This window comes from Plecotus auritus, assembly GCF_963455305.1.
Source record: "Plecotus auritus genome assembly, chromosome: 4".
NCBI lineage: Eukaryota > Metazoa > Chordata > Mammalia > Chiroptera > Vespertilionidae > Plecotus > Plecotus auritus.
Genome location: NC_137775.1, coordinates 118,522,575 through 118,544,187, shown reverse-complemented (window position 1 = coordinate 118,544,187; position 21,613 = coordinate 118,522,575).

The following is a 21,613-nucleotide window of genomic DNA, read 5'->3' as shown; positions in this document are numbered from 1 at the left end:
CATGCGGGCGTTGGACAGCCACCGATCAGGGGGCTGTCTGATGATGCTCTCCAAGGAGTGGGGGGCAATGATCGTTAGCTTTTGTCCCATAGTTAATTTGTCAGCATCTTTTACCAATACTGCCACTGCCGCCACAGACCTCAGACAGGCAGGCCAGCCACTAGCAACAGGATCTAGCTTCTTGGAGAGGTAGGCCACCGGCCTCTTCCACGGTCCTAGAGGCTGGGTCAGCACCCCTCGGGCTACTCCCCTTCTCTCGTCCACAAATAGGACGAAGGGCTTCGCTACGTCTGGTAATGCCAGGGCTGGGGCTGACAGTAATGCCTTCTTGATATTATCAAAGGCCTGCTGTTGGCTGTTACCCCACTCAAACGGGGTACCCTCTCTAGTCAGAGGATAGAGGGGAGCTGCCAGGGTAGCGAACCCGGGGATCCACAAGCAGCAAAACCCCGCAGTCCCTAAAAATTCTCGCACCTGGCGGGGTGAGCGAGGAACGGGTATCTGAGTCACAGTTTGTTTTCTGGCCTCCGTTAGCCATCTCTGCCCCCCTTTGAGGGCGTACCCCAGGTACGTTACCTCCTTTTGGCAGATCTGGGCCTTCTTGGCGGAGGCCCGATATCCTAAGCGGGCGAGTTCTTCTAGCAGTAGTCCCGTGCCTCGTTGGCACTCTTCCTCTGTGGCCCCGGCCAGTAGTAAGTCATCTACATACTGCAGAAGTGTTACCTGGGGATGGCTGGCACGGAAGTGGGCTAAATCTTGGTGAAGAGCTTCATCGAAGAGGGTCGGAGAATTCTTGAACCCCTGGGGTAACCGGGTCCAAGTCAGTTGTCCTGTAGTCCCAGAGTCAGGGTCCCTCCACTCGAATGCAAAGATGTTCTGGCTGGAAGGGTGTAGTCGTAGGCAGAAGAAAGTGTCCTTTAAATCCAAGACAGTATACCAAATATGATCCGGGGGGAGAGAGCTCAACAAGCTGTAAGGGTTAGGTACAGTGGGGTGGATGTCCTGTACCCGCTTGTTCACTTCCCTTAAGTCCTGTACTGGGTGATAGTCTCCTGTGCCAGGCTTCTTAACAGGTAACAGGGGAGTGTTCCATGGCGACTGACACTTCACTAGGATGCCCTGCTGAAGGAGGCGCTGGATATGGGGCCTAATTCCTTCCCGGGCCTCCTTAGGCATGGGGTATTGGCGTACAGCCACAGGAGTTGAAGTGGCCTTCAGCTCTATGACTACGGGCGGCCTTTCTGCAGCTAGTCCTGTTCCAGCCGTCTCGGCCCACGCCCCCGGATACCTGTTCAACCAGTCATTTATGTGACTTATCTCTGCTCCCTGTTTCTCAAAAAGTCTATGTTCATCATCTAGGCATATGGTCAGGGCGGTAGCCATTCTCTTGCTTTGGGTCACCTCCGGGCCACTAGGGGTGAAGGTAATCTGGGCTCCCATTTTGGTTAGGAGATCTCTCCCAAGTAGAGGCGCAGGGCACTCAGGGATGACTAGAAATGAGTGGGTTACCCGTCCTGTTCCTAAGTCTACCGTTCTTCAGGTAGTCCATGAGTACTGCTGGTGCCCTGTGGCTCCTATGACCCACGATTTCTTGTGGGAGACTGGTCCAGACGGTTTGAGTAGGACCGAGTGTTGAGCCCTAGTGTCTACTAGGAACTCAACTGGCTTCCCCTCCACCTCTAGCGTTACCCTAGGCTGGGGGAGGGGTTCCGAGCCCCGTCCCCGCTAATCCTCCTCTTCCTCCAAAGCAAATACTTTCTTGGAGGGCCCGTTCTTCTTCTTCTTCTTAGGGCACTCTCTAGCCCAGTGACCTTTTTCCTTGCAGTAGGCACACTGATCTTTGTCTAATGGGGTGCGGTTGCCCAGGTTACCTGACTTTTTAGCCCTGCCCTGGGTTTGTTCCTGGCCTCTCTCACCTACTACTGCGGCCAAAATCCGTGTCAGGTTCTTCTCCTGCCTGCGATTCCTTTTGCTTTCTCTTTCCTCTTTTTCCTTTTCTTTCCTTTGCTCTTTTTCCTCCTCAGTTTCCCTCTTATGATATACTTTTTCTGCCTCCTTAACTAAATCCTGTAGGGTATAATCTTGTAACCCTTCTATTCTCTGCAACTTTCTCTTAATATCTATTGCCTACTGCCCTATAAAAGCTATGGCCACGGAAGCCCTTTGCCCCTCAGAGGTAGGGTCAAACGGGGTGTAACGCCTGAAAGCTTCCATTAAGTGCTCAAGAAATACTGACGGGGGTTCCATGGCCCCCTGGATAACCTCTCTTACCTTAGCCAAATTAGTGGGGGGCCTCGCTGCCCCACGGAGGCCGGCCACTAAAGTCTGGCGATAGACTGTCAGTCGCTCCCTACCTTCTGCCGCGTTGAAATCCCAGTCAGGTCTGGAGAGGGGGAAGGCAGTCTCAGTGATGTTGGGGAGCTGGGTAGGTCGTCCATCTGCTCCTGGTACATTCTTCCTTGCCTCCAACAAAATCCTCTCCCTCTCCTCAGTAGTGAAAAGGGTCTGTAGTAGCTGCTGGCAATCATCCCAGGTGGGCTGATGAGAGAACATCAAAGACTCCACCAGTCCGGTTAAGCGCTGGGGGTCCTCTGAAAAGGGAGGATGATTAGTCTTCCAATTATACAGGTCTGAGGAGGAAAAAGGCCAGTACTGGAGGAGCTGAAGAGGAGCCGGTCCACCATCCGTCGCCGCTGGCGGAGGCCCGTAAGCCCTTAGGGGGAGGGCGATGGTGGTGTTGGGAGTCATTCCGCGGCGGCTCCTGGTGCCCTGCGCAGGCCCCGGCAGAGACTCTTTAGGGGGAGCAGAGGGGGCAGCTGCAGGAGCCGGCGGTGCTTCTGGCTCTTCCCGACCCCCTACGGGAACCAGGGCAGGAGGATACGGGGGAGGTGAGTCAAGGAGAAGGAGGTCAGACTGGATTTCTGGATAAATCTTCTTGGGAGGGTCCGAGTGACTGGATTTCTCCCCAGAACTGGGAGATTGGACGGCTAGAACTTGAGTGGCCGGCCGGGGCTTGGGTTTTACAACCCAAGGTCGAACCCAGGGGGGTGGATTTTGCACCAGGTCCTGCCAGACCATGATGTAGGGCTGCTGATCTGGATGGGCTCCAGGTTCTTTCTGAAAAACAATCTCCTTAACAGCAAAAATAACAGATCGGTCAAAGGTTCCTTCTGTTGGCCATCCTATATTAAAAGCAGGCCATTCTGAGGAGCAGAACGTCCGCCATGGACCTTTCTTGATCTCAACTGATAGGTCGCGACCTCTTCCCTTAACTTCAGTCCAATAGTCTAAGGTCAGACTAAGAGGGGTTGTCACAGTCTGTCCCATTGTCAGTTCGTACTCGTCAGAAACACAAATAACAAAAATATTACAGACACGAGGACCCACTTACCCCGCCTTGTTTGCCACAAACACGCAACAGAATCAGATGGATGCGATTTTGACAATCTCTGATCCAACAGTAGAACCCGATCAGCGCCCTTACAGTAGGAGACTACCAGGCGTCCCTGGCTCTCCTCCACCCTTGGGGCGTCCCCCAGGGCTGCAACCTGTGGCCCTCCAGGCACGTCTACCAACCACTGTTCAGCCACTCTCACGAGTCGCCGAACAGCTGCAAAACCGAAAGCGTGCACACAGGACCAGACTCACTAGCAAAACACAAGACAAAGACAGACAACTTCGGGGTACCCCTTCTTACCTCCAAGGTTGACTCTGCGGATGAGGGGTGGGTCGTCAGATCCCGGACGAGCCCCCAAATGAAAGACCCCCGGAGGGAGACCCTCACTCTGTCCCACGGATTGACGGCGACGCCAATCAACCGCAGGAGGTGTCACTTGATGCAAACAGCAAGAGGATTTATTCCAGCGCGCTGGGGCTCGACTCGTAACTCACACTAGAGCAGCGAAGACGAGCCCCGAGCAGAAAATTTTACAGGCTTATAAAGGCAAAAATCAGACATTGGGAGGGGTCACACATGTGAGGGAGGAAGAGAGGACAAAGCCGCCGGGAAATTCCAACAGGGCTCGTTAATAACATGTTTAATGACAGGGCTTAAGTTTTCAGTCAACAGTCCCATCTGGTAATCTCATATCTTATCTGTCAGAGCACTATTTGCTCTGTCTGGGGCTGTTTCCTGGGACAGCTTTAAGGGTCTCGTTCCCATTGTCAGAGCACTATTTGCTCTGTCTGCTCTTTACTCGGGGCTTGAAAAAGAAAAAATGTTTTATTCTTTCATTATATAAAGATTGCATTTAGTTTTATCTATTTTATGTGCTGTTAAATATTATTTGTTATCAAATTTTTCTGAGTTTCCCTCCCCTAAATAGTACCTATCCTTATTAAATATCCACAAAATTGTGCTTTTACAACTTTATATTTTTTAAGGGCCATCCTGAAAACTGTCTTCATTGTTCCATTTACTGTAATTTGGATATTGTTCTTCTAAAAACCTTATTTTTACCTTTTCTTTTCACTCCCAATAACTAACTTCATAGACACAGACAACGACATAGTGATTTATAGAGAGAAAGGGGAGTGGAGGGAGGTAGAAGTGGGTCTATGGGGGATAAATGGTGATGGAAGACTTGGGGTAGTGAACACACAGTACATTATATAATGAACAATCATAGATTTTTATACCTGAAACCTACATAATTTTATTAACCATATCACCCAAATAAATGAAATAAAATAAATAAAAATACAATCTATGTATAGTTGCAATTTTTCCTGCCAGGGCTTTCATAGCTTTTTCTGATTATTTGCATTGCACCAGTGTTTATGTATTACTGGTATGACATGTTTTCAGTTAGGGTACTTTGTTGTTTTCATTCCTGTCATGGGCTGAATTTTCACTTTCCATTATATCCAAACTAGGGGCCCAGTGCACGAATTCGTGCACCTTGAAAAAAACTTTGGGCCACAAGGCTGTGGTGGGCACAGTGGCTCATCCTCCGTGCCCCACTCAGCTTCTCCCGCTGTGGTCCCCAGTCCCCTCTCTGCCAGCAGCCCCACCCCTGCTGCCACCGCTCCCATGCACTGCCGGTCCTGGCCCTGCTCACACCTGCTGATGGCGCAGAACGATTGGGGCCGCACCAGCAGCAGGTGCAAGTGGGGCCAGCACCATCAGTGGGTGCGAGTGGTGGCTGCTGCCCCAATTGCCCCTCAGGAGCAGGGGGAGGTGGAGAAGACCTCAGGTGCGATCAGGGCTGGTGCCAGGCGCCGGCAGTGGGTGCAAGCAGTGGCTCCGGGTGCAAGTGGGGCCAGCACTGGCAGCGGGTGCAAGCGGTAGCTCTGGCACCAGCTGAAGGTGTGAGCAGGGCCGGTGCTGGCAGCAGGTGTGAGCATGGGGTAGGACCACAGCGCACGGGAGCAAAGAATTTTCAGGAATCACCAGAGGCTCTTCCCAATGACAGCGACTGGCACCTGCCTTGGTCTGGCATCCCTGCTCACCTGCTCCACTATCCCACAGCAGCTGACGCGCATCATTTTCTGTGCACGTTCCCTGGTGGCCAGCGCACGTCATAGTGACTAGTTGTTTGGTCAATTTGCATATTAGCCTTTTATTATCCTATCTAATAAAATAGTAATATGCAAATTGACCGTACCTCCACTACACCAACAAGCCACACCCACCAGCCAATCAGAAGCGAGTATGCAAATTAACCCAACCAATATGGCTGTGGCACCGGAGAGAGCAGGAGTCTTGGGTTTCCCCGGCAATGGAGGAAGCTAAGCTTTCAGCCTGCCCTGGCCTGCCTTGGCCTCCACTTAAGGCTACAAAGTTTCAATTATAGAAGATAAATAAATCCCAGATACCAGGGCTTCCTCTTAGGTCGCTGGGGGGGGGCATGGCTGGCCTGCAAACCACCACAGGCCCCTCACCCAGGCCGCCCCACACCCCAAGAGAACCCCCACCCTGATCTGGGACACCCTTCAGGGCAAACCAGCCAGCCCCCACCTGTGCACCAGGCCTCTATCCTATCTAAAAAAGAGTAATATGCAAATTGGCTGTCACTCCAACACACAAGATGGCTGCCCCCATGTGGTCAAAGATGACTGCCCCCATGTGGACACAAGATGGCCACCACAAGATGGCCAGCAAAGGAGGGCAGTTGGGAGGGACCAGGCCTGCAAGGGAGGGCAGTTGTGGGCAATCAGGCCAGCAGGAGAGGGCAGTTGGGAGGGACCAGGCTTGCAAGGGAGGGCAGTTGGGGGTGATCAAGCCTGCAGGGGAGGGCAGTTAGGGGTGACCAGGCCTGCAGGGGAGGGCAATTAGGGGTGACCAGGCCTGCAGGGGAGGGCAGTTAGGGGCAAACAGGCTGACAGGGGAGCAGTTAGGCATCAGTCAGGCTGGCAGGGGAGTGGTTAGGGGGTGATCAGTCTGGCAGGCAGAAGCAGTTAGGGGCAATCAGGAAGTCAGGCAGGTGAGCAGTTGGGAGCCAGCAGTCCTGGATTGTGAGAGGTATGTCCGACTGCCAGTTTAGGCCCGATCGGGCCTAAACTGGCAGTCGGACATCCCTCGAGGGGTCCCAGATTGGAGAGGGTGCAGGCTGGGCTGAGGGACACACACCCCCATGCATGAATTTTGTGCACTGGGCTTCTAGTATAGGATATTCTTTCAAGCTATCTATACATAATACACACATTTTGTCATGAAGGATATTTCTATTTATTATGAATTTCATGATATTTTTTCAATGTTTCTTCATATATGATTGAACACACATGCACATACATACTTACACATGTGTGTATACTTATGTAGTATTTTCATTTTATATTTAATTTTAAAGCATAATTTTATATTAAACTTTTAAAGCGTAATACTTTTACTATGCATTTTCTCAGCCATTTTCAAGGCATCTATCAACCCCTCTTTTTTTTTTCCTATAGCAGCTATCATGTGACATAATTTAGTTTTTTGGTGTTTTTTGTTGTTGGTGGTGGAACAAATATCATTAGTATCTTTTTTATTTGTTTTATCCCTTCTATATACAGAGGTCAGTCCTCTATACCTTTCTGGTTGTGATTAGTATATTTATGTAATTCTTACAATAATGTTACTAATTCAATGGCTGCAGTTATAGTTTTTGATGGCTTTATTAGGCTCAGGCCATCAATGTTACGTTATTTGAACACCCATCTCAGGAGAGACTTAGTAATATTTTTATGCACAACTATTACTTTTAATTTTTATTTATTTATTTATTTTTATTGATTTCAGAGAGAGGGAAAGAGGGTTGAAAGACACACCTTCCCCCCCTCCCTTGCCCCCCCGCCCCGGAGATTGTGCCCACAACCCGGAGAATGTGCCCTGACTGGGAATCGAACTATGACCTTCAGGTATATAGATAGGTTGATGTTCAACCACAAGCTGGCTGGGCTGCTTTTAATATTTAAATTATTTCTGTCATCTCTAGCTTTATTTCTTAATCTGCTAGAAAACTAATGTCTTCTTTTTATCTTTTATCTTTACTATTGAAAGTATCACATATGTGTTGGAGCCATGGAGCTTCTGATTTTCCTGACTCACAGAAGAATCCCCCCTCACATTTTGTAGGTCTGCCTAATGTATGCTCTAGTTTTTATGACTTCTATTTCTGATGTTCTTTCTGCTTTAGAAATTTTACTTAAAATCATTGCTCTAGTTTCCAGAGACCCATTATCATCATCATCATCATCATCATCATCATCATCATCATCATCATTCTTTATCCCAGGTAGACAAATTATATATACAGTACAAATCATATGGGTTATCATCTGTTAGACAGTTACACTTTTACAGTTTAGCTAAATTTTCTGCCCTAACTTTCTGTCTCTCAAAACTGCATAGGGTTTCTAAGTTTAACTTTAGGACACAAAATAGCAGATAATATGGAGAGATGTCACTGATGACGAGCAGACTCTTCTTTAGTGTAATATTTACAATTATTTTTGTTCAACTAGCTGAGGTAGTGATCAAAGAAGGTGAGAGGGCATTAGGGACACACTACTTTATCAGAAATGGTCAACCTCTCATTGTCTGAGTCACAGCTGCCTTTGAATCACAACTCTACTAGCAAGATTTTCATTTTTCTTCCTGACAAGGACATTGAAATTGTGTCACAGTTAGCATTTTTTCATCTGCAGAATATCTAATTCTCCATGAGAGGCTTGGGGAGATTAATGTTTTGTGCTCAAAGCTCAATGACAGTGTGACTGGACAGGCCATAATGCTAAAACTTTTACTGAGGGAATGGGGAGTTATAAGAGCCAGGCATCAAAGCTTATGAAATGCAGAAATCAAACTGAAACATGTGGTTTTCCTCTGGGCAGGATGCAAAGGTGGTTTCTTTCCTGGGTCCTTGTCCAGATGGATTCGAAGAATGAAGCCATGGACAAAAGGTGGACATTTATTGGGAAAGAAGCACAGACTCCCACATGGGGAGGGAGTTCCAAAGGGGTAGCCCACTAAGTCCCTCTTTCCTAAGGTTTATAAAGGCTGCAGTTCTTTGTGTCTTGATAGCCCCTATGATTGGTCACTATACCAGGTTCAGAGCTCAAACCCCATGTGGGGTCCCCTCTTTTTCTCCTGTGGTAGAATTCTCTATTCCCTGTGAAAACCTGTTTTCCTCTTTCTCCCTCTTGTTTTTCTACTCCCTGCGGCTCTCCCCTGTCTTCTGTAAGTGGGTATCTTTCTCTCCCCTTTATCCTGTGGCATCTCTTTTCTCTCTCTGTGAATACATGCCTTTTGGCAGCTCCCTGCCCCCAAGCTTTGCAGTCCTCCCCCATGGACCCTCTTTAGTTCTATAACTCCCTAAACCTGCCTATTTTACCCCTAAAAATTCCTTTCACTTAGATCCTTATTAAGGTATCCTCATGCTTTCTTTCCATTGCAAACATCTTCTTTACATTATACACTTTCCAGGTAAAAAAAGTGTTTTCCACTTTATAACTTTTACAAAAACTACACGTTCAAAACAAGCTTTAAATAAACATGTTTATCACTTTTCCTAAGAAGAACAGGCTTTCACTTTGCAAAGTAAGGTGGAAACACTTCCAAAACTAGCTCACACTTTACGGCAAAGATGAACCATCCTTTACTGATTTGCATGCAAATTATACACAATCATATATGCAGATGTTAACTATGCTAAATAATTAGTTTATATATTTAATTTTTAAAATTAGTGGAATGTAGTCTAGATTTTTTTACAGTTGTTTTTTTAAGAAATCAAAGACACATGTAAAAATATTGATCAACTTAACATAGGTCATGGGCTCTGTTTTTATTCTCTATTTAAATATCAGCAATTCTCCAATATAGAAATTCAAGTTGGATGACAATTGTAATTACCTCATAGTTCAAGATTTGGGAACATAGAGTATAGCCCAACTAGAAATATTCATGCTACTGCTTTTTTCTTAACTCCCAATCATTTATTTTTCTGATTATCTTATTTCACTTATTTCCCAATCTCTTTTATTTAAACCTATGAATGATTTAACTCATTAGAAAAATTTCAGTTAGGAACTAAAGATATTTAAGATTTTGCTTAAATTCAAATGTCATTTTCCTCACTCATTATAGGCAAGTTAATAACCTTGAATGCCTTCGTTTTTCATCTTGAAAATAAAGATAGTAATATGTATCAGTTTGCTTTTCTTCTGAGGAATGCATTGGGAGGCATGTGATTAAAATGTATTAAAATATTATTTTTTGTCATTTTCAAATGCAAAAGGAAGACTCAGAGAATTTAAGTGACTTTCCCAAGGATATCCAAGCCAGTAGTAAAAACACACATTAAAAAATCAAAATTTGTATATTGCTGAATATTTAGACATAAAAGCTATCTGGTTATGTTTGTAAAACAGACAGCATGTTTTTTTGTTGATAAATATTTGGATGAGATCAATGATTTCTACTTTTCTATTTGTTAGGGAATATGAAAAACAACAACACATTTTTGTTTATCCAGTTTGGGCTACACAGTTTGTTAACATGACTAAAGACTTCTGATCAAAGAGCTATTAAGTAGTGGAGCTAGTAACTGAATGTAGAAAAATACTGACTTTCAATACTAAATTGTTTCTAATACATCACGAGGTTCTATATTACATAATATAGTGCATTTCTATTTAGAAATGACTAAGTTTATTTAGGAAAAGCAGAATGAAAATTAGTGGACAGCCCTTGCCAGTGTAGATCAGTTGGTTGTGCATTGCCCTGTGCACCAAAAGGTTGCCAGTTTGATTCCCAATCAGGGCACACACCCAGGTTGAAGGCTCAATCACAGTAGAGGGTATGCAGGAGGCAGCCTATCAATGTTTCACTCTCATATTAGATGCCTCTCTCTCTCCTTATCCTTTCCTCTCTCCCTAAAAATCAATAAAAATACCTTTTAAAATGAACAATACATGTTGTAAATGACATCTAAAGACAATACATCTTGTGCTCAGAAAACAGCACAGGATGAATTGACTAATTAATAGTATACATAATGTAAATGGAAGGAATTTGGAGAGAAACCAAGATGGCGGCATATGTAAACACCTAAACTGCTGCCTCGCACAACAATTTCAAAACTACAACTAAAAGACAAAACGGATATCATCCAGAACCACAGGAAGGCTGGCTGAGTGGAAATTCTACAAATAGAAGGAAAGAGAAAAGCACACTGAGACTCAGAGGAGCTGCAGAGGCAGAGGTACTGAGATGTGTGTGCAGAGAGGACTGGCAACTGAGTACGTGCTGGCTTTCTCAAGCGGGAGGGAGACAAAAGCTCCTGACTGCGCTGAACTCCAGTTCTGGGTGAGACTCTGGGGACTCAGACTCATTTGGGGAGAAACTGGACTGTCTGGCAGCAGGCGGAACTCGAGGGTGGCTTTCTCTCAGAGGTGCTTGCAGTGGTTACCACAGGACACTGAGACACAGAGGCCTATTAGGGCAGGGCTGACGGGAAACCAATGCTGTCTGCTCCGCCCTGAGACTCTGCCCCATCCAAGCTAAGCACAGAGGCTTTTGCAAGTCTTGTCTCATAAGGGTGTCTCCAGCACAGAAGTTCTCCCAGCGCAGACACAGCTGATCTTCAAAGCCAATTGGCCTGGAGGTCAATTCCTCCCAGTGATACCAACAACAATCAAGGCTTAACTACAACAAGACTGTGCACACAGCCTACAAAGGGGTGCACCAAGAGTGTCCACCTCAGGAAACTGGGGAGGCTGAGCCACTGGGCCCTATAGGAACACCTAGCACACAAAGCCACTCTATCAACTCAGGGAAGCAGCCAAAATGTGGAGACAAAGAAACAGATCACAAATGAAAGAAATGGAGGAAAGCAAATGACTGGATATAGAGTTCAAAACCACGGTTATAAGGTTTTTCAAGAATTTTCTAGAAAAGGCCAATAAATTTAGTGAGATCCTTGAGGATATGAAAAAGGACCAACTAGAAATTAAGCATACACTGACTGAAATAAAAAATAATATACAGAGATCCAACAGCAGACTAGAGGATTGCAAGAATCAAGTCAAAGATTTGAAATACAAAGAAGCAAAAAACACCCAACTGGAAAAGCAAAAAGAAAAAAGAATCCAAAAAGTTGAAGATAGTGTAAGGAGCCTCTGGGACAACCTCAAGCGTACCAACATCAGAATTATGGGGGTGCCAGAAGAAGAGAGAGACCAAGATACTGAAAACCTATTTGAAGAAATAATGACCGAAAACTTCCCCCACCTGGTGAAAGAAATAGACTTACAAGTCCAGGAAGTGCAGAGAACCCCAAACAAAAGGAATCCAAAGAGGACCACACCAAGACACATTATAATTAAAATGCCAAGAGCAAAAGGCAAAGAGAGAATATTAAAAGCAGCAAGAGAAAAATAGTTACCTACTAGGGAGCACTCATATGACTGTCAGCTGATTTCTCAACAGAAACTATGCAGGCCAGATGGGAGTGGCAAGAAATATTCAAAGTGATGAATAGCAAGAACCTACATACAATCAAGATTATTCTACCCAGCAAAGCTATCATTCAGAATTGAAGGGCAAATAAAGAGCCTCACAGATAAGAAAAAGCTAAAGGAATTTACCACCACCAAGCCAGTATTATATGAAATGCTGAAAGGTATTCTTTAAGAAGAGAAAGAAGAAGAAAAAGGTAAAGATAAAAATTATGAACAACAAATACATATCTATCAACAAGTGAATCTAAAAATCAAGTGAATAAAAAATCTGATGAACAGAATAAACTGGTGAATATAATAGAATCAGGGCATAGAAAGGGAGTGGACTGACAATTCTCAGGGGAAAAGGGGTGTGGGGAGTGGGGGAAGAGACTGGACAAAAATAGTATACCTATGGATGAGGACAGTGGGGGCGGGGGGTAAGGGCAGAGGGTGGGGTGGGAACCGGGTGGAGGGGAGCTATGGGGGAAAAAAGAGGAACAATTGTAATAATCTGAACAATAAAGATTTATTAAATTAAAAAAATAAATGGAAGGAATTTAGATTAGGGAAACACCTCTTACTCTTGGTATTCTGAACTCAGGTAGCAGTTGAAATGGCTCTTTTGATAGGCTCACACCAGTTCCCCATCCAGATTTAATTTATCATATTAGCCATTAACTTCAACCCTCCCCCCTTTGATAATTTTTTCAAGAAAATGTTAAATGTACTGTCCTGGATTTCAACTTTGATTATGTGCTGTGCAGTGGATGCATTATGTTTTTTGAGCATATGCTATGTCAATGTCCATTTCCTTTCTCTCAGAACATTTCCTGACTTGAATGTAGTCACTGATTGGCTGAACTGTGTACACTATCTTGTTTGTTAAGAATTGCACTGATTGGCCGAAACCGGTTTGGCTCCGTGGATAGAGCGTCGGCCTGGGGACTCAAGGGTCCCAGGTTCGATTCCGGTCAAGGGCATGTACCTTGGTTGTGGGCACATCCCCAGTAGGGGGTGTGCAGGAGGCAGCTGATCGATGTTTCTCTCTCATCGATGTTTCTAGCTCTCTATCCCTCTCCCTTCCTCTCTGTGAAATATCAATAAAATATATTTAAAAAAAAAAAGAATTGCACTGATTGGCTTTATAATATTCTTTGATTCTTGGATAAGATAGGACTTGGCTTAAATGCTAACAAACTATGAGAAAGAGAAACGAAGAAAACAATACCATTAACTATTATATCAAAAAGAATAAAACACCTAGGATACATTTAACAAAGGAGTGGAGAGGAAATATCTGTATACTGAGAACTATAAGATATTGATGAAAGAAATTAAAGAAGACACAAATAAATGGAAAGATAATTTGTTATCATGAATTAGAAGAATTAATGTTAAAATGTCAATACTACGAAAAAGCCATCTACAGATTCAATACAATCCCTGTCAGAAATTCAATGGCAGTTTTTTAGAAATAGAACAAATAATTTTAAATTTGTATGGAACCACAAAATATCCTAAATAACTAGAGAAACTGAATAGACATTTTTTAAAGAAGACATACAAAGTTAACAGGTACATTAAAAGTTGCTCAACATTACTAATGACCAGGGAAATGAAAACTGAAATCATAATGTGATATCACTTTACACATGTTAGAATGGCTATTATGAAAAAAGACTAGAAGCCTGGTGCACAGATTCGTGCACCGGTGGGTGGGGTCCCTCGGCATGGCCTGCACGGATCAGGCCGAAACCAGCAGGACAACATCGCTTGCGGCTCCTGCCTGTGGCTCCTTCCTGCGGCTCCTGCTCATTCTTGCCCTGCTGCACCTGCCGCTGATGCTCAGTAGGCTCCCTGTCACTCTGGTGTGGTCTCTGGGCTGCAGTGGCCAGCCATGAGCCCTGTGTCTGGTGCCTATTGGTGAGAGCACACTGACCACCAGGGGGCAGCTCCTGCATTGAGCATCTCCCTCCTCGTGGTCAGCACATGTCATAGCGACTGGTCGACCGGTCGTTTGGTCATTTGGTCACTTAGGCTTTTATATATATAGATAAGAAGTAACAAGTGTTGGTAAGAATGTGGAGAAAAGGGAACACTTATGTGCTCTTGATGGGATTGTAAGTTGGTGCAACCACTATGAAAAAGTGTATGGAAGCTAAATAATAGAACTACCATATGATATAGCAATTCCACTTCTGGGTATTTATCTCAAAAAATGAAAACACTAATTAAAAAAGATATCTGCACCCTCATTTTCATTTTATCACTATTTACAATAGCCAAGGCATAGAAACAGTTTAAGTGTCCATCAATGGGTGCATATATATATATATATATATATATATATGTATATAATATATAAATAATTATACACACTTAGCATAATAATAAAGGCAGTGTTTATTAAAATACATTGTGTGTATGCATTTTGGGAGAACATGCTGTATACACACATACACACAATGGAATATTATTCAGCCATTAAAAAGAAGAAAATATTGTCATTTGTGACAACATGGATGAACTTTGAGGGCATTATGTTAAATGGAATAAGTCAGACAGAGAAGGACAAATATTATATGATCTCACTTATATGTAGCATCTAACCCTCCCCCCAAAAATACAAAACAAAACAAACAAAGAAGTTCATAGGTACAGGGAACAAATTGGTAGTTGCCAGAGGTAGGGAGTGGGTGAAATGGGTGATCAGCATCTAAGGAAAAAAACTTGCAGTTATAAAAGAAATACATCATGGAGATGTAATGTACATCATGGTGACTGTAGTTAATAATGCTGTACTGTGTTATTTGAAAGCTCCTAAGAGTCTAAACCTTAAAAATCCTCATTACATGGAAAACGAGGAGAAACATCATAATCTAGAAATCATGAAGGGAAAGTGTAAATGCATTGGATTCTGGCCAATGCAGAGGCAACACCCTATCCCTTCAATGCTTAGGTATAGATTTGCTCAAGAGGGAAAATTGTTTTAGTCACTATTTATTTGGGCTTACTCTTGTAAATATCCAAACCTAATTCTTACTGATATACGTAGTTTATTTATTAGTTAGATGTTTTACATGGAGTTATCATTGATTCATGAAAATTGTTCAACTAAATGATCAATATATTCACATTTAACATAGCATAATCATTTACAGGTTGACTTTTTGATTCAGTCTGTGTGAGTTTAAGTCCTGATTCCAGCATCTACTAGCTTTCTGGCTTTAAGCAAGTTACTAAGACCTTTGAAGCCCCACTTTGTCAATTTTTAAGTTGATGCTAGCTATAGTGTTTGCCCCACATGTTTGTTGGAGGCATTGAAAGTGGTAATATATATCAAATATTGAACACTAGGTATAGCACATATTAAAAGCTCATAATGTTAGTTATTATTGATTTTCTTATAATATACTTACATAACAATAAACTATGTTCAAAATAAACGATGCCCCACTTTTAGTATAGGCAAAGAATAAAAATAAATAAATGTATCCTTTGAATGATGTAGCCATAAACCTATAGAATACCAATACTTTTAAATCATATGGGAACAAATGATCTATATGCCTAAAATTAGACTATATACAGTTCATGCATTTTTAAAATCTCTCTTCTCTCTAGCTATGATCGATTTCTCTAGCTATGATTGGTTAAAAAAAACCACTATATTCATAGAGATAGTATATCTTCTTTAGTACTCAGAGAAACAGGGCTCTTGCTATGGGCAAGAAAAAAAATGAGTTGACTCCATAGGGAACACATAGGCCTTCAAAGATTTCCTGATAGATCTTCACATGAATATATGCAATGGGGATTAAGTTCTTTCTATAATTTAAGTGTGACTAAACTTGAAGGAATTAGTTCTGTTCTCTGAATGCTGAGCTTCTTGTCTGTTGTTCTGGGTGAAAAAAAATCCCTAGATTGTTCACATTTTATATTGGTAAAATAGATTTTTTAAAGCCAATTTTTACCACTTTCCCTTAGACATAGTACTCCCTCTTTACCCTATGTCACATATTGAAACCCAAATGTGGCGGTCAGGTCCGAGTTTGTTGTCTGGCAAAATGAAAGAATGAATTCACAGACAAAAACGGTTAGGAGAAGCAAAGTTTATTGAGAGAAGCCAGTTCTAGAAAAGAACAGCTGGGGTTCCAAAAGCAGGCCAGTGTCTAGCTTCGGTTCCATGTTGCAGCCGGGTGTAGGTCAGCACACAAGCTAACTAAAGTCCATTAGTCCCTGCGTGGAATCCCATATGGCCATAAGCCACGTGGGCGCAGGGGAGCATATCTCTGCCATAGGAGAGCCAGGAACCCAGTGAGCCACAGAGAGAAGGAGGGAGAGTGGTACTTCTTTGTCTAGTGGGTAGATATACGCTTGCTAGCTTCTGATTGGTTCTTTCAAATAATTCTGCCTTAGTAACATCTTTGGGACTGATATAGGCCTCACTGCCTTGTGATTGGTTATATGCAAGTTGCCTGTCTTAGCAACATCCATACATTTTAAAGCTCATGTCTCCCAAGCTCAGCTCGCCCTTCTTTCCCCAGCCAGCTGCCCGCTGGGTTGCCTTAGCAACACTCCCGGGTAGATTAGGTTCCCCAGTTCTACTTCCTCCCCGCATGGTCCTGTCCTTGACTACCTAGCTTTCTTTTTCTGTCTCTTCAATATGACATATGTGCACTACAATTTTGATTTAAACTTTATGTATTTTTATTTAACATATTTTATTAGACATAATCTTATTGAAATGCTTAATTCTTATAAGGCTCTAAATTACTATAAGCTAAACTTTCTCTTTGCATATACAATCAAGGGTGAATTCAGGTCATTCCCTGCTATTTGATGTGCATAATAAGCAATACACTGAGAGTCATGATTCTACCCACATTACACTACACATGTTTGGCTGAGTCACTTCAAATTTTAAGTGTGAAATTTCTAAGAGTAAAATGAGAGAGGGGTATTCTACAAAGGAGATTCAGATCTATTAATTTATTTATTACATGATCTAACAAATATGGATCATCTACATTTTTTCCTAAATGACTGGTGTAATGAATGCTAGGTAACAAAATATTAATTTTAGCATAATGAAAATAAATCTTTAATTATTAAGTAATGGCAGGGCTCTAAAAGTAAGATTACTATCAATTTGAGCAAAACAATTTAAACACAGCATTTTCACACACAAACTAGTCTTGCTGTGTGAAGGGATCAGAGAAAGAAATTAAAATTTTGACCCTAGTATTAACATTTGCTGCATGGTTGAGACTCATTTCTTAAGTTTTATTCAAGTAGTTTCCTGAAAGTAAAACATGTTCATAGAATCAACATTATCCAGATTTTTGGCTCATTATCAGAAATATATGAAATTCATAATCCCAGCACTAAAATAACATGGGTTTGTTTACTTAGAGACTTATAATACATTTCTAGGTCAATCAGTTCCTCTTTATAATGAATCATCATAATGAAATATTATAATATATGCAAAAATATTCACTCTATAGGCACTTAGCAATTTAAAAAAATATTCATACTCATAAAAATCTATAAATCTATTATAAAAATGTGATTATATTTTTAATAGTTCAGCAGTTTTTAAAAACATGAGGTTACTATAACACCAACATGCTCACCTCAGAATAAATGAATTCATTATTTCATTACCTCCTGCTATGACTTTGTGTCCAGTTTGAGAATTAATATTTGTATATCATTTAACATATCAGCTCCTTGACATTGGTGATTTTTTTTAGATTAGACACCAAAAGCAAAAACAAAAAAGTTGGACTGCATCCAACTAAATAGCTTCTGCACAGTAAAGAAAACCATCAGCAAAATAAAAGGCAACCTAACAAATGGGTGAAAATATTTGAAAATCATATATCTGATAAGGGGCTAATCCAAATAAAAAGAACTAATACAACTCAATAGCAAAAAAACAAACAATTCACTTTAAAAATGGGGTTGGGACCTGATTAGACATTTTTCCAAAGATGACATACAGATGGCTAACATGTATATAAAAAGGTCCTCAATGTCACTAGTCATCAGGAAAATGCAAATCAAAATCACAATGAGATATTACCTCACACCTGTCAGATGACTGTTATCAATAGCCCATGGACACGGACAATAGTGTGGTGAAGGCCTGGGAGGGGTGGGTGCAGGGTGGATAGGATCAATGAGGGAAAAATAGGAGACATCTGTAATACTTTCAATGTTTTTTTTTTTTTAAATGATAAGACATAACAAGTGTTGGTCAGGTTGTGAAGAAAAGTGTAAAATAACCTTATGCACTGTTGGTGGGAATATAAATCAGTGCAGCCACTGAAAAAAAGCAGCATGAAGGCTCCTCAAAAAGTTAAAAGTAGAACTTCCATATGACCTAGCAATTATACTTCTGGGCATCTATCCAAAAGAAATGAAAATACTAGCTAGAAAAGATATCTACATGCCTACATTAATTGCAGTATTATTTACAATAGCCACGGCATGGAAGAAACCTAAGTGTCCATCAACGGATAAATAAAGACATTTTCTATGTATATATAATTGTATATTATTCAGCCATAAAAAAGAAGGAAATCCTGCCATATGCTAATACATGGATGAACCTGGAGGATGCAATGCTAAGTGAAATAAGCCAGACACAGAAACAAATACTGTAAGATCTCATTTGCATGTGGAATATAAAATAGTCGAGCTTATAGAACCAGTGAAAAGAATGATAGATACTAGGGTCTGGAAAGCGAGGGAAATGAGAGATGTTTGTCAAATAGTACAAACTTTCAGTTATAAGATGAATAAATGATGGGGATCTAATGTACAGTGTGGTGACGAGTTAGTAATACTATATTGTATACTTGAAATTGGCTGAGAGAGAGCTTAAGTTTTTCACCACAAAAATAAACTAATAGGTAACTAAGTGATGTGGTATATGAGTAAAATAACCTTATGTGGGGATCATTTAAAAATATACACATATTACATTATTACAATGCATACCCTATATATAAACATTTTTTATTTGTCCATTATGACCCAATAAAGCTAGAAAAAAAAACAGTTGAATGTTGGGGGAGACAAAAAAGGGAAGCATTTTATATAAACTATTATTTTAAAAAAGAGTAAATGATTATAAACACATAAATTTCTTATATATGTCATAACTCTAGAATGCATCCTGGAACTTTACTTTTTCTTTCTGTTTTCTGGATAATACAATACTGCTTAGAAACATGAGGCAACATACAAAAATATGTGCTATTGTTTATAATACAGCTGACTGTAGGCATTTTACATGAATTCCCAAATCAGCCTTGGCTTTTATTAACTTTCAGATAGCAGAAAATTTTTTATTGTTGTTGTTACTAAATATAAATATTAAAAAATACTTCTATATTCATCAAATAATTTTCCCATGAGTAGTTACTTTGAAAATTCAAGAAAAGTAACATATAGGATGCCTTAGTGTGCATGCATGTGTGTTATATGTGTATGCTATAAATCCTGCAGAGTAAAGTTTTTATGGATAAAGGATAGCAGGTAAGATATAGGATACAGTGTTATATTCATTTTATTAGAGCACCCTTCTTTCAAAGAATAAAAAACAGTTTTTCTTTTCTTTTCATATCAAGATTAATTCCCATGTGAACTAAAGTGAAGGGTTTGGGTATCAAGCCAGAAACCATTGTCCAATCTTTTCATTCTTTCAAGGTAGAAAAGAGGTGGTGTTTCAACTTTTATTAACTTTTTGGGAATGTTGAAATAGAAAACATAACTTTGTTTTTTGTTTCTCATAAGTCATACAAATAGTCAGCAGTGGTAAGCATTATAATGTCTACTGTTGATTTTTATCTCTTTTTTTTAACAGAGGCACTTTGCATATATTATCTATTTTAATATACATTTAACCCTTTACATGCTAATCTTATTTTTCATTAATAAAAATTAGGAAACTATCCAAAGCATGGAGGCTTTGGAACAGACAGACATACCTCAATGTGGATTTGGGGGGATGAGAAGAGATAAACCAAAGTGTGGTGCGGTGTTTCTTCCTTTTCCGAGTCCCGCACGGAAAGGGAGAAAGACAGGTTCCTGAGGGGAGGAGCTGGGGATTAAGAAATTAGAGAAAGAAAGAGACAAGAGACAGAAATAGATTCAAGCTGGGTGCCGGGTGGCTTCCTGTCCTCTGATAGAGACAGTCACACTCACCTCAGACAACACAGCATATTTATTGGTTTCCAAAAGGGATTTTATGATCAAAAGGAGTTTCAGGTGTGCCCAAATCCTATTCATCAGGATCTGAGTAAGCTCCTTATTTTGGGTGGGTCAAGGTCCTTTTTGTTCCTCATTCCAAGTACATGGATAAGAAATCAGTACTGATAACAGGATTCTGCCAGTGCCCTTGGGCTCAGCTGATAAGAATTAAAAAAGTATCCATGTGCCTTCCCAGAGGGCTCTCTACACGAAAGAACTTACATACTTATAGGCATAGCCCATGCACATGGGCAATAGTGTAATGAAGACCTGGAGGGATGGGTAGGGGCTGGGAAAAGGGGTAATGGGGGGTGGAAGTGGGGGTGGATGGGATGGGAGATATCTGTAATACTATCCTCCTATCTAATAAAAGGGTGATATGCAAATTGACTGTCACTCCAACACACAAGATGGCCGCCCTTATGTGGACACAAGATGGTTGCCACATGATGACCAGCAGGGGAGGGAAGTTGTGGGTGATTAGGCCATGAGGGGAGGGCTGTTGGGAGGGACCAGGCCTGCAAGGGAAGGCAGTTGGGGGTGATCAGGCCATGAGGGGAGGGCAGTTGGAGGGGACCAGGCCTGCAGGGGAAGGCCATTGGGGTGACCAGGCCTGCAGGGGAGGGCAGTTTGGGGGGACCAGGCCTGCAGGGGAGGGTAGTTGGGAGGAACCAGGCCTGCAGGGGAGGGCAGTTGGGGGGGACCAGGCTTGCAGGGGAGGGCAGTTAGGAGTGACCAGGCCTGTAGGGGAGGGCAGTTGGAGGTGACCAGGTCTGCAGAGGACGGCAGTTGGGGGTACCAGGCCTTCAGAAGAGGGCAGTTAGGGGGGACCAGGCCTGTAGGGGAGGGCAGTTAGGGGTGACCAGTCCTGCAGGGGAGGGCAGTTGGAAGGGACCAGGCCTGAAGGGAAGGGCCATTGGGGGCGACCAGGCCTACAGGGGAGGGCAGTTAGGAGTGTCCAGGCCTGCAGGGGAGGGCAGTTGGGGGTGACCAGGCCTGCAGGGGAGGGCAGTTGGGATACCAGGCCTGCATGGGAGGTCAGTTGGAGGGACCAGGCATGCAGGGGAGGGCAATTAGGGGCAACAAGGCTGGCAAGGGAGGGCAGTTGGGGGGTGACCAGGCCATCAGGGGAGGGCAATTAGGGGCAATCGGTCTGACAGGGGAGCAGTTAGGCATCAATCAGGCTGGCAGGGGAGTGGTTAGGGGGTGATCAGGCTGGCAGGCAGAAACTGTTAGGGGCAATCAGGCAGGCAGGCAGGCAGGCAGGCAGGCAGGCAGGCGAGCGGTTGGGAGCCAGCAGTCCTGGATTGTGAGAGGGATGTCCCTCGGGTGGTCCCAGATTGGAGAGGGTGCAGGCTGGGCTGAGGGACACATATACCGCCCGTGCACAAATTTCATGCACCGGGCCTCTAGTCAA